The sequence below is a fragment of the Pan paniscus genome, chromosome 6 (genome assembly GCF_029289425.2).
Source record: "Pan paniscus chromosome 6, NHGRI_mPanPan1-v2.0_pri, whole genome shotgun sequence".
Taxonomy (NCBI): Eukaryota; Metazoa; Chordata; class Mammalia; order Primates; family Hominidae; genus Pan; species Pan paniscus.
Window position 1 is genome coordinate 90,410,455 of NC_073255.2, and position 13,683 is coordinate 90,424,137.

Here is a 13,683-nt window from a genome sequence, read left to right on the forward strand (position 1 = left end):
GTTGTCCCAACAACCAGTGCTTGGGGCAGCTGGGCCCTCCCAGTCCCTGGGAGGAACTTTGGTGATTCTCCAAGGCTCAGAGCAAGGCACTCCTTTTCCCCTAGCTGGGACAGGTGTAAGGAGAGGCCCGAACCCAATTCTGGCCACTGAGACATGAGGGACTTCTAGGAGAGCTGTCCTTGCCCTTAGAAAGGAACTGAAACCAGGCCAGGAGTGGTGGCTCACACCTGTAATCTCAGCACTTTGGGAGGCCAAGGTGGGCAGATCACCTGAGGTCAGGAGTTTGAGACCAGCCTGGCCAACATGGCAAAACCCCGTCTCTACTAAAAATACAAAAATTAGCCAGGTGTGGTGGTACATGCCTGTAATCCCAGCTACTTGGGAGGCTGAGGCAGGAGAATCGCTTGAACCCGGGAGGCGGAGGTTGCAGTGAGCTGAGATCACACCATTGCACTCCAGCCTGGGCAACAGAGCAAGACTCCGTCTCAAATAAAAAAAGGGACTGAAACCAGGGATGTCCCCCTTCTCCTGCATGTGACACCCCCGACCATGACAGCCAACTAGAGACATGAAAAGAATCAGCCCGGGAGGTGAGGGTATCTGAGGATGGCAGGGTGAACTCGTGGAAGAACTTGGTCCTGTATGACCCCAGATCTGCCATCTCTAAGCTTTGGGTGAAACAGTAAAAGTCTTTTTTTTTCTTTTTGAGATGGAGTCTCACCCTGTTGCCCAGGCTGGAGTGCAGTGGCACGATCTTGGCTCACTGCAACTTCTGCCTCCTGGGTTCAAATGATTCTCCTGCCTCAGCCTCCTGAGTAGCTGGGATTACAGGAACCCACCATCACACCCGGCTAATTTTTGTATTTTTAGTAGAGACGGGGTTTTGTTATGTTGGCCAGGCTGGTCTTGAACTCCTGACCTCAGGTGATCCACCGCCTTGGCCTCCCAAAGTGCTGGGATTACAGGAATGAGCCACCGCGCCCAGGCAAAAGTCCATATTTCTTAAGGCACTCTTAGTAGAGGTTTCTTTTCTTCTTTCCTTTTTTTCCCCCCCAGGACTAGAGTTTCTTTTCTTCTCTCTCTCTCTCTCTTTTTTTTTTCTGTCACCCAGGCTGGAGTGCAGTGATGCAATCATAGCTAACTGCAGCCTCGATCTTGATCTCTCCTAGACTCAAGCAATCCTCCAGCCTCAGCCTCCCAAGTAGCTGGGACTACAGGCGCCTGCCACCACACCTGGCTCACTTAAAAAATCTTGTTAGAGACAGGGTCTCAGTATGTTGCCCAGGCTGGTTCTGAACTCCTGGTCTCAAGCAATCCTCCTGCCTTGGCCTCCCAAAGTGATGGGATTACAGGCGTGAGCCACCGTGCCCAGCCAGAGGTTTCTTTCATTTGCAGCTAAAAGCATCCTACTTAAGTCAGTCTTTACCAGTTGTAAAGTCACCCATTTGTTTTTGACTACAGGTCTATTTTACAATTTCCTTTCCAACTGCAGCTAAAGAGCCTACATCCGATTTTGATACCCAGAGCAAGATTTGAAGATTCTGAGTGTGCTACAATTCTTTATTTTGACACAGGGTCTCACTCTGTCTCTAGGCTGGAGTGAAGTGGGTGTGATCATAGCTCACTGCAGCCTCCAACTCCTGGGCTCAAGCGATCCTCCCGCCTCAGCCTCCTGAGTAGCTGGGACCACAGCGTGTGTCGCCACACCCAGCTAAGTTTTTATTTTTACTTTTTAGAGATAGGGTCTCACTGTGTTGCCCAGGCTGATCTTGAACTCCTGGCCTCAAGTGATCTTCTCACCTTGGGCTCCCAAAGTGCTAGATTATGAGTGTGAGCCACTGCACCCGGCTAACTTTATTTTTTATGCTGAGGGCTCCATCTCTAGTCCCACCACCCTCTTACCATGATGTTTGAGGAGGCACAATATTCTGAAAAAAATGGAAGTGATGGAAACAAAATGGAAAATTTGAAAAGATTAAAATATAAGTAATTCTTTAAAAAATGTCCTCTATATTTCTGAAGCATCTTTGTTAGTTTAAAATATAAAAATGCATTATGTATAAGTTGTTTTGTTCAACATTGCCACAGATTTGCTGTATCAAATTCAAAACTACAGTTTATTCAGAAGCCACCAATTTTAGATTTAATCACATTTTAAATGTTTAACATCTTTGTTACCAATGGAATTACAGTGTTTTGGGCTTTAAATAAGCTAGGCTTTCTTGTATATTTTTAAAAATTGTTTAAGTAATGTGGATAATTTATCTTTCTCTGGCTTTAAAAAAAATTTCCTAGAGATTGCAAAAACAGTCTACGGCCCCACCACCCTGAAAGAGCCTGATCTCATCTGATCTCAGAAGCTAAGCAGAGTCGGGTCTGGTTAGTTCTTAGATAGGAGACTGCAAAAAACAGGTGTTACACTTTGGGTGACTTAGTATTTCTTACAATATCAAGTAGAACTGGAAAGCTTTCATATTCAGAAAGGGAATAGAGACAAAGAGAGAAGTTATCCTGGCCAGGTGCAGTGGCTCACGCCTGTAATCCCAGCACTTTGGGAGGCCGAGGCGGTCGATAACCTGAGGTCCGGAGTTCAAGACCAGCCTGGCCAACATGGCGAAACCTCATCTCTATTAAAATACAAAAATTAGCCCTGCATGGTGTTGGGTGCCTGTAATTCTAGCTACTTGGGAGGCTGAGGCAGGGAGAATCATGTGAACCTGGGAGGCGGAGGTTGCAGTGAGCCAAGATCGCGCCACTGCACTCCCACCTGGGTGACAGAGACTCCATCTCAAAAGGAAAAAAGAAAAGAAAAGTTATCTTGTAATTCTCTCATCTACATCACTGAGTCCAACTTTTGAGAACTTTTGTCTAATGCGTCTCATTTCTTTGTTTTTAGAGACAGGGTCTTGCTATGTTGTCCAGGCTGGTTTCAAACTCCTGGGCTCAAGGGATCTTCCCCACGCCACCCTCAGTGTCCTGAGTAGCTGGGATTACAGGAGCACACAACCACGCTTGGCTATTTTTTTTCATTTTTTTTTGTAGAGACATGGTCTTGCTATGTTGCTCAGGCTGGTCCTGAACTCCTAGGCTCAAGCAATCCTCCTGCCTCAGCTTCCTGAGTAGCTGGGACTATAGGCATGAGCCACCATGCCCAGCTGAACGTGCTGGGATTGTGAGGCAGACAGATGCTGTGTGGCTGGTACCTCAATCCCCATATAACCAACTTCTCCCTTGCTCTCCTCTTCTGTAGGGGCCACAACACAAAATCCTCCCATTCCTATACTCTCTTGCAGCCAGAGATGACCACAAGACACAGTCTAACCAGTGAGGCATTCCCAAACAAAAGAGCAGAGTTTCCCTGGAAGCAGGCAATGGGGGGCTCAATCCCTTACTCCCTATGCCCTGCCTGGTGGCTGACATCCACTTTAGGCAGGATGACCAAAGCCCTCAGCCAGAGGAGAGAGAGAGAGACGGCGCAGGCCCCTCAGATGTGCCTGAGCAGCTGCCTGCAGCTGGACCACCCACCCATGCCTCCTGTTACACGAGACACCCCTCTCTCCTAAGCCTCTGTTTCTCAGGTTGCTTGCAACAAACACATTCCTAACAGAAATAGACTCCACGGCGGTGGGCGGATCACTTGAGGTCAGGAGTTCGAGACCAGCCTGGCCAACATGGTGAAACCACATCTCTACTAAAAATACAAAAATTAGCTGGGCGTGGTGTTGGGCACCTATAATCCCAGCTACTCAGGAGGCTGAGGCAGGAGAACTGCTTGAACCTGGGAGGCGGAGGTTGCAGTGAGCCAAGATCATGCCACTGTACTCCAGCCTGGGTGACAGGGCAAGACTCCATCTCAAAAAAAGAAAGAAACAGATTCCATGGGAGGCATTTTCTTTTCTTTCTTCTTTTTTTTTAAAGACAGGGTCTCACTCTGTCACTGAGGCTGGAGTGCAGAGGCACGATCATAGCTCACTGCAGCCCCACCTTCCTGGACTCAAGCAATTCTCCTGCCTCAGGCTCACGAGTACCTGGGACTACATGATTGTGCCACCACACCCGGCTAATTTTTAAAAAAATTTTTAGTAGAGACAGAGTCTTGCTATGTTGCCCAGGCTGGTCTCAAACTCCTGCCCTCAAGTGATCCACCTGCCTCGGCCTCTCAAAGTGCCGGGATTATAGGTGTGAGCCACTGCTCCCAGCTGCATCTATTTTTTTTTTTTTCTTTGAGATGGAGTCTCGCTCTTTCACCCAGGCCGGACTGCAGTGGCACTAGCTCGGCTCACTGCAAGCTCCGCCTCCTGGGTTCACGCCATTCTCCTGCCTCAGCCTCCCGAGTAGCTGGGACTACAGGCGTCCGCCACCACGCCCAGCTAATTTTTTGTGTTTTTAGTAGAGACAGGGTTTCACCGTGTTAGCCAGGATGGTCTCGATCTCCTGACCTCGTGATCCGCCCGCCTCGGCCTCTCAAAGTACTGGGATTACAGGCGTGAGCCACTGCACCCAGCCAGCTGCATCTATTTTTAAAGGCCTCAGTCTCCAAGACTCATCTGATGAATTCCACTGTCCATCAATCCTGGCCATTGAGGAAAGTGTGTCCAAACATCCATTCCAGGTTTCTCCTGCAGCAGCCCCACTGCTGCCTCCCCTGGGGCATCTGTAGCTAGAGGATGCCTTGATGCACATCCCTCTGGCATGATCCCACTCACAAGCCTCTTTCCTGCACCCTAAGCCACCCAGCTCCGGGCCCTTGGTCAGAGGTGTCGGGAGGTGGCATGTCTCCCACCCACGCATCTGAGGCCAGAAGAAGTCTCGGTGGGATTCTGGAAGGAAGGACTCAAGCATTGGATAAGGGGTTGAAAGAGGCGATTTCTCAGATCCACTCCAGATTTGAGATCCCTCATTACAGCAATGTTGTTAATAAAACAGTAATAGTCTCAAAGACACACCTGTACAGCCATGTTCATAGGATCAGTATTCACAATAGCCAAAAGGCAGAAACCATCCCAGCGTCCGATGATGAATGGATAAAAAAACACAGTCTATCCATACAATGGAATATTACTGAGCCTTAAAAAGGAAAGACAGGCTGGGTGCAGTGGCTCATGACTGTAATCCTAACATTTGGGAGGCTGAGGCGGGTGGATCACCTGAGGTCAGGAGTTTGAGACCAGCCTGGCCAACATGGTGAAATCTCATCTCTACTAAAAATACAAAAATTAGCTGGCTGTGGCGGCAGGTGCCTGTAATCACAGCTACTCGGGAGGCTGAGGCAGGAGAATTGCTTGAACCCGGAGGGTGGAGGTTGCAGTAAGCCAAGATCGCACCACTTCGCTCCAGCCTGGGTGGGTGAAAGAGTGAGACTCCAACTCAAAAAAAAAAAAAAAAAAAAAGAAGGATGGCCGGGTGTGGTGGCTCATGCCTGTAATCTCAGTACTTTGGGAGGCTGAGGCAGGAGGATCACTTGAGCCTGGGAGGTGGAGGTTGCAGTGAGCTGAGGTCACACTACTGCACTCCAGCCTGGGTGATAGAGTGAGACCCTGTCTCAATTTAAAAATAAAAAAAGACCATCATGTTAGGCCCGGTGATGCATATACCATCTCTCCAAATCCTTGACTCCACGGCTTTGGTTCCTGAAGACCCAAGTCCAGGTTCATTGCCATTACGCTGACAGAGAATTTAGGGACACAGGCTTTCAGCCAACACAAGGGAACATTCCTAATGGGAAGAACTGTCCCAGAATGGAAGAACAAGCTGCTGTGTGGGCACTGAGTCTCCATCTCTGGGGGCTGCTCAGTGGAAGCTGCCCACTTATCAAGGCCTCTCAGAGGGTCTTTGCACCTGGGAGACTCTGGCTCTATCTACACAGCTCCTTCCTTCCACCAAGAAATCTGGCCTGGAGGTAATTCAGGCAGAGCAGAAGTGAGACAGTGCATTTTTGCTCCACTTAGAAATGAGCCAAGTTGGTAAATAAGATTTTTTTTTTTTTTTAAAGAGACAGAGTCTTGCTCTGCCACCCAGGCTGGAATGCAATGGCGTGATTATGGCTCACTGCACTCTCAAACTCCTGGACTCAAGCCATCTGCCGGCCTCAGCCTCCCGAGTAGCTCCCTGCTAATTTTTTAAAAAATGTTTTGTAAAGATGGAGTCTCGCTCTGTCACCCAGGCTGGAATGCAGTGGCGCGATCATGGCTCACTGCAGCCTCAAATTCCTGGACTCCAGCCATCCGCCTGCCTCAGCCTCCCAAGTAGCTGGGGTTACAGGTGCATGCTGCCATGCCTGGTTTTTAAAAATTTTTTTTGTAGAGACAGTCTTGTTCTGCCACCCAGCCTGGAGTGCAGTGGTGCAATCATAGCTCATTGCAGCCTCAAATTCCTGGGCTCAAGCGATTCTTTCCCTCAGCCTCGCAAGTAGCTGGGACTGCAGACACATGCCACCATGCCCAGCTAATTAAAAAAAAAATTTTTTTTTTTTTTTTAGAGATGGGGCCTTGCTATGTTGCCCAGGCTGGGCTCAAATTCTTGGGCTCAAGCAATCCTGCCTCAGTCTCCCAAAGTGCTGGGATTACAGGAATGAGCCACTGTGACCGGCCTAAATAAGATCTTAAGAGCAAACTTCAAACACTTTGGAAAACAACCTCTTAGCACTGAGAAGTATATGCTTAGCATCACAGCACTGAGCTAGATGGGCCCCTCATCTAACCACCTGCATGTCCATCTAGGGAAACCACGGCCCAGAGGGGTCAGACTGAACCCCAGATCTCTGCACACCCAACCCAGGCTCACAACATAATACAACTTGCTCTCCTGTGGGCTTAACAGCTACGCTGATTGCAAATTCTTTCCTATTCACCACAAAACATCCTTTAGGGAAATAAACTTTATTTCTTTGACGATGGGCAGTAATTCAGAGGTATCCGAATTTCAGCGCAAGACCTGATCTGTTTCCACGGTACATGTGTTTCCACTGACTCCTCCTGGGTGCCCCGTCTATTGGAAAAGGCATCAGACGTATGAGCAAACCACAAAGACACGCAACACCACGGCGGAATCTCGCAAGGATGATGAAAGAATCTGAGGTCACACGGTAGAATTCCATTTATGTAAGGTTCAAAAGGAGGCCACATTCTGAAGCCAGGAGATGGAACGGCGGTTATCGTGGTGGGTCAGGGAGAGTGGTAGTAACTGGAAGGGGGTGAAAGGGGCTTGTCAATGCTGTTTCTTGATCTGGGTGCTGGTTAACTGGGTAGTTTAGTGTGTGAACAGTTATCAAGGTGTTTCTCTTACAACAAATAACTTTGTTCTCAATGAAAAGTGTGCATAAGGCCAGAAACAGTGGCTCGCACCCGTAATCCCAGCACTTTGGGAGGCTGAGGCAGGAGGACCACTTTAGCCCAGAAATTTGAGACCAGCCTGGGCAACACAGAGAGACCCTGACTCTACAAAAAATTTAAAATTCAGCCATGTGTGGTGGCGCATGCCTGTCGTCCCAGCTACTCAGGAGGCTAAGGCAGGAAGATCACTTGATCCCATGAGGTTGAGGCTGCAGTGAGCCGAGATTGCATCACTGCACTCCAGCCTGGGATACAGAAGGAGGCCCGTCTCAAAAAAAAAAAAAAAAAAAAAAAAAAGTTTTAGGAGACATCAGGTATTGGGACACCCAGTCAGATGACAGAAAAAAAACAAACAAACAGCAAAACTGTCCCTTTTTAATCCTGCCCTGCAACTACAGATGGTACAGTTCCGCCTAGAGGCAGGGCTCCACCTCCAGCCTCCTCTGGCCCCCTCACCCCATGCTGTCACCAGGGCAGGGGCTGCAAGAGCCAGCTGGGAATGTCACTGGAGACAAAATCCCACACCTGTGGTCAAGCTCTTCCCAGCCCAGCAGCCATGAGTTTCACACTAAATCCCGGCCCACCCCACAGAAGGGCCCTGGGTGCACACAGTCCTCCCAGCCAAGCGATTTGGTGACGCTGTGACGTGTTTCAGGAAGTTCAATTTTAACTCTGTTCCCATCCTTCGCTCCAGGACTTATAATTCTATAAATTAATCCTGAGTTAATTATCCCAAATGCAAAGATTTACATGCAAAGATGTTTCCCCAAAGCTTTCACTTGGTACATCCACAGATACACACACCCACATATAAACAAGGAGTAGGTGCAGGCAACCCGATGCCCAGCAGAGGCTGATTCCAACACTGGACAGGATGACCTCAGGGGCATACACAGTGCAGCCCGGGATGCAAACTCCAGACCGTGCATCTCAGGGTGGGATCCATGCCTGACTTTGCTTCCCTCTACTTTTCTGTATTTTCTAAGTCACCTAAGGTAAGTATTACTTTTACAATTTGGAAAGAAACAACGGAAACCTCATCCTTTAAAAACAAAAGCAGGCTGGGCGTGGTGGCTCGCTCCTGTAATCCCAACACTCTGGGAGCCAGAGAAGCAGGAGGATAGCCTGAGGCCAAGAGTTTGAGACCAGCCTGGGCAACATCGCAAGACCCCATCTCTAACAAAAAATTTAAAATATGAGCCGGGCGTGGTGGCACGCGCCTGTCGTCACAGCTACTCAGAAAGCTGAGGTGGGAGGATGGCTTGAGCCCAGGAGTTCAAGAATGCATCGAGCTGGGATTGCGCCACTGCACTCCAGCCTGGGCGATAGAGCAAGACCTCATTTCTAAAAAAATTTTCCTTTTAAATAAAAAATAGAGCAAAACAAAAAGCAAAACCAACCATCCAACACAGCTGCTCCACCCCAGGACAGGAAAGTCGGCCCCAGGCCGGGGCAAAGGGGCAGTCCAGGAAGTACAGGGATTCATGCTGCCTTCCAAGGGGAAGTGAGGGAGCCGCCTGCCTCTTCCCTGGAGGGGCTGGGGGAAGCCGATCTGAGGCCTGGCCATGCGAAGCCCCATCTGCCCTTCATCTAGGCTTCTGGAAGGTAGGGCGTCCTTCCTCCACGTGGAGGACGGGATTTAGGAAAAGGGGCTGTCTCCTCTCAGCTCGGGCTGTGCATCAGGTACTAGGAGCACTCAAAGAGAGCCCCCAAACTCAGGTTTCTCCATTTCTCTCCCGTCCCCCGGGGCGGGCATGGAGGGACTCTGGCTCCGCCGCCGCCGGCAGTATGCGGGGTCCAGGCCGCCCCATGCCTGCTCTACCAGGAGGGGAGGCCAGGATCCGCCGGGCAGACGGCTCCGCGGTTCAGGTTTCCACCCTTGTTATTTAAAGCCTGAGCCTGGCTCCTGGCAGGCGGGCAGGGGCGGCCGCCTGCCTGCGTGACCAGGATGAGAAATCGCAGTCCTGACGCGGGCCTGCGTGCCTATGGCAACTGGCGTTGTGGCCTTGGAGACTAATCTCCGGGCTGTCAGCTGGCAGGGACTCTCCAGCAGGGCCACGGCTCCCTGCAAAGGCCCTTGGCTGGGGGATCGGACAAGGCTCTCTTCCAGTGGAGGAGGGGGCGCCTGCCCCTGCACTGGGGCCCCTGGCCAGGCTCACAGATCCACATGTTCCCACGGCCACAGCCTCCGTCACACACACACGTGGGGACAATCACAGGGGTGGGGACACAGCCACCAGCTCACAGGCACCAATACTCTCTCACACTGTGTCCCACACCGCACAGGGCCCAACAGCAGGTGCTCCTGCCCTTGAAGGATTCCCAGGCTGGCAGGGAAAATGACCAAAAAAATAGACTACTGGGAAAAAAAAAAAAAAAAAAGATTAAAACACAGTGCAAGGATTTGAGCTGAGTGATGGTTACATGAGTATACAAGTGGGGGGAAAATTCATCACACGGGATGCTTAAGATTTATGTACTTGGGCCGGGTGCGATGGCTCACGACTGTAATCCCAGCACTTAGGGAGGCCGAGGCGGGCAGATCACTTGAGGTCAGGAGTTTGAGACCAGCCTGGCCAACATGACAAAACCCCGTCTCTACTAAAAATACAAAAATTAGCTGGGCATGGTGGACGCGCCTATAAGCCACTCAGGAGGCTGAGACAGGAGAATTGTTTGAACCCAGGATGGGGACGTTGCAATGAGCCAAGACCACGCCACTCCAGCCTAGATGACAGAGCAGGACTCTGTCTCCAAAAAAAAAAAAAAAAAAAAAAAGATTCATGTACTCATGTACTTTACTGGAAGTAAATTATGCTTCAGTGAAAGATAAAAATAAGTGGCATGGAAGAAGCCCAGGATGGCGGGTGAGGCAGTCAGGGTGGGGCTTCCTGGAGGAGGTGACACCTGAGCTGCCGGGAGCCTCCCAGGGGAGTTGGCGTTTGCAGGTGAGAAGGGGAGACGGGCACTGTGCCCAGGCCCTGCTCTTCTACAAGGGAGGCGCCTTCCCTGCCCCACCGCAGCACCCACCTCCCCTAGAAATAAATGCTGAATAAATAAAGACCTGTTTGAAGGAGTGCCAAATTACTGGCTGCCCAGGAAACCCAACCGCCAGCCTGGGCCGCCCACGTGTCCTGGTCGGGCCTGAGCGGGGCCAGAGGCTGTGGGAGTGGGTGGGTGGGTGGGGAACGAATCCAGCTCTGCATGGCTGGAGTGTGCAGGGCAGGGCAGGAAGTGGTGGGCAGAGACCAGCGTGGCCATTGGGGTGAGGCCAAGGACCTCGGAAGGTCAGCCTCGCTGCAGGGTGTGGGGCAGGAGTGAGACGCGGGCAGTGTGGAGGATCCCAGGAAGATACGGCGGAGGAACTGTCGGGTCATGCTCGGAGTCGGGGAGCCAGGAGTTGCCAAGTCTCTGCGACAGCCCAGGCCAGAGACAGCCAGGCATGAAGCAGACAGCAGCAGGGGATGGAGGACAGGGCAGAGCTTTGGGACCAGGAGCTGGCGACAGGGGGTCCCAAGGGAGGCACCTGGAATGACCACCAGGTTTCTGATCCCAGGAGTTTGAGACCAGCCTGAGCAACATAGTGAGACCCCATCTCTACAGTTTTTTTTTTTTTTAATTAGCCTAGTATGATAGCATGTGCCTGTAGTCCCAGCTACTCCAGAGGCTGGGGTGGGAGGGTTGCTTGGGCCCAGGAGGCAGAGGTTGCAGTGAGCCATGATCACGCTACTGCACTCCAGCCTGGACAATACAGCAAGACCCTATCTCAAAAAAAAAGGTGGGGCTGGTGGCTCATGCCTATAATCCCAGCACTTTGGGAGGCTGAGGTGGGTGGATCACTTGAGGCCAGGAGTTTGAGACCAGCCTGGCCAACATGGTGAAACCCCATCTCTACTAAAAGCATAAAAATTAGCTGGGCGTGGTGGCATTTGCCTGTAATCCCAGCTACTCAGGAGGATGAGGTGGGAGGATCGCTTGAGCCCAAGAGTTCTAGGCTACAGTGAGCTATGATCGCACCACTGCACTCCAGCCTGGGTGACAGAGCAAGACCCTGTCTCTAAACACACACACACACAATGCTCAAACTTTCCTCTCCCCACTGAGCAAAAGGGTGATGGTAATTCTACTGCTCTCAGCTCTGTGAGAGCCCCACGTGAGAATGTGTGAACAGGGCCTGGCGCTAGGCCTGGGGACACCAAGTGCCCGCTCACTTAACAGCAGTGATGACGGGGATGATTGCTCAAGCTGACATCACCCGCCGAGCTGCTGTCCACCCCTGACATCAGATCCCGTGTTGCTCACAGTATATCTCTGTCCCTCCACGCATGGGGCGGTTGGGGAGTGCTGGGTGGGAAATGCAGGCTTGGCACCCAGCTAGGGGTCAGGGAACCCGGGCATTTGGTGCCCCCAGTTCTGGCTGAGCCCCGGCCGCTTATCTGAGCTCATGTGCATGGTGCAGAAGTATTTATTTGTTCTCAGGCAGGCATCTGAAAAGCGTGGGGGCTGGGTGTCAGGAGACGGTGGGAGGAAACCAGCTCTGGGGCGGTGCCAACCCCTGGGGCCAGGCAGTGCAGGGGGGGCCCTGGGATCCTGTCTCCCAAGAACCCTTCGCTTGCCAGACATAAACATGCCTTCTCAGAACAACACGGATGAGGAACATCAGGCCTTTTCTTGTCGGGAAAAGGCTGGACGGAAAAAAGCCCATTACTCGTGGGTGATCTAATCCTGGGGCGCTGGCTCACGGGGCCCCCACCCCTGCCCGCCTGAGCTGGCTCACTCCCCGACCTCTACCCACCCATGCCCCTGCAACCACTGAGCCAATGGGTGAGGACAGGTGTCCCAGGGCAGGCTATGCCCTGCAGTGGGCTGGCGAACAGCCCACCTGCTATGTAAAACCTCAGCACTAGCACTGCCCCTCCCTGGGCCTCAGTTTCTCCATCTGTCAATGGAGAACCTGGGCTAGAAGTTGTCTGAGGGCCTTGCCATCCTTGGCCCCAGATGGAAGGATCCCCATGCCCCCTCCCTTCCCTGGCATCTGGCCTCCCCACCTGCCCTGACCTACTCCAAAGCATTCATTATAGTCACCCCATTCCAGTCACCCAGCCCTGCCCCGCCCCGTCCCACCCCAAATGCCCTCTGGCCCTCCCCGCACCTCCTTTTTTTTTTTTTGGAGACAAAAAAAAATTCTGTCGCCCAGGCTGGAGTGCAGTGGTGCGATCTTAGCTCACTGCAACCTCTGTCTCTCAGGTTCAAGTGATTCTCCTGCCTCAGCCTCTTGAGTAGCTGGGATTACAGGTGCGCACCGGCACGCGTGGCTAATTTTTGTATTTTTAGTAGAGATGGGGTTTCACCATGTTGGCCAGGCTGGTCTCAAACTCCTGGCCTCAAGTGATCCTCCCTCCTCAGCCTCCCAAAGTGCTGGGATTACAGGCGCGATCCACCACGCCCAGCCCCGTTCTTGCTTTAAACACTTGGATGCCACATCTTCCAGAGCCCTTTCATCTTCTAGTCCCCATTCCAGAGGCTTCCCTATTTCCAGTCTTGGGCCTACCCACATCCTCAGCCCTTGTTCCCGTCTTTTAGATGCTGTGGGACGCTGACTAAGTGCTCATTTTCACCACACCTGTTAGGTCCCAGTCCCTGAACGGGGGTGAATCAGGCCCACTCCTTGCCCCGGAGCTCCTGGGTGAGGAAAGAGAAGCTAAAGTTTATAAACGGTGACCAAAGATCATCAGCTCCTCATGTGGGGAGTGACCAGGCGTGGGCACATCCAGGATGGATGGCTGGCATCGGCCCAGGAGCACTGGCCCCAAAGGCTGGGTGGCTGTTCAGTGGGGAAGACTGAGGCCAAGGTCAGCTTGGGCAAAGGCTAGAGGCAGGAGAGTACGGTGGGGAACCGATGAAATCTGGGAGGTTCAGAGGCAGGCGGATCACTTAAGGTCAGGAGTTTGAGATCAGCCTGGCCAACACAGTGAAACCCCATCTCTACTAAAAATAAAAAAATTAGCTGAGCCTGGTGGCGTGCACCTGTATCCCAGCTACTTGGGAGGCTGAGGCAGGAGAATCGCTTGAACCCGGGAGGCAGAGGTTGCAGTGAGCCGAGATCGCGCCGCTGCACTCCAGCCTGGGCGACAGAGTGAGACTCCGTCTCAAAAAAAAAAAAAAAAAAAAAAGGAGGTTCAGAAGGCTTCCAAGCGGGCGTGGAAGAGGCAGACATCCACCAGGAACTTGGGCTTGCCAGGCCAGGCTGGGCTGAGCCATGATTTAGTAATAAAAATAACAACTAGCTGCCATCAGCCCCTTCTCTGGGGCTTGGGCGGGACCCACCAGGCACCACCAGCCCACACCTACG

The 13,683-nt window shown here is 51.9% G+C and overlaps 1 protein-coding gene across 7 annotated transcripts in view; it reads right to left on the minus strand.

The window, feature by feature from the left end:
• GTF2IRD1 (GTF2I repeat domain containing 1) overlaps positions 1 to 13,683 on the minus strand; it is a 149,676-nt gene that overhangs the window by 113,639 nt on the left and 22,354 nt on the right. The gene's annotated exons all lie outside the window — the stretch shown is intronic.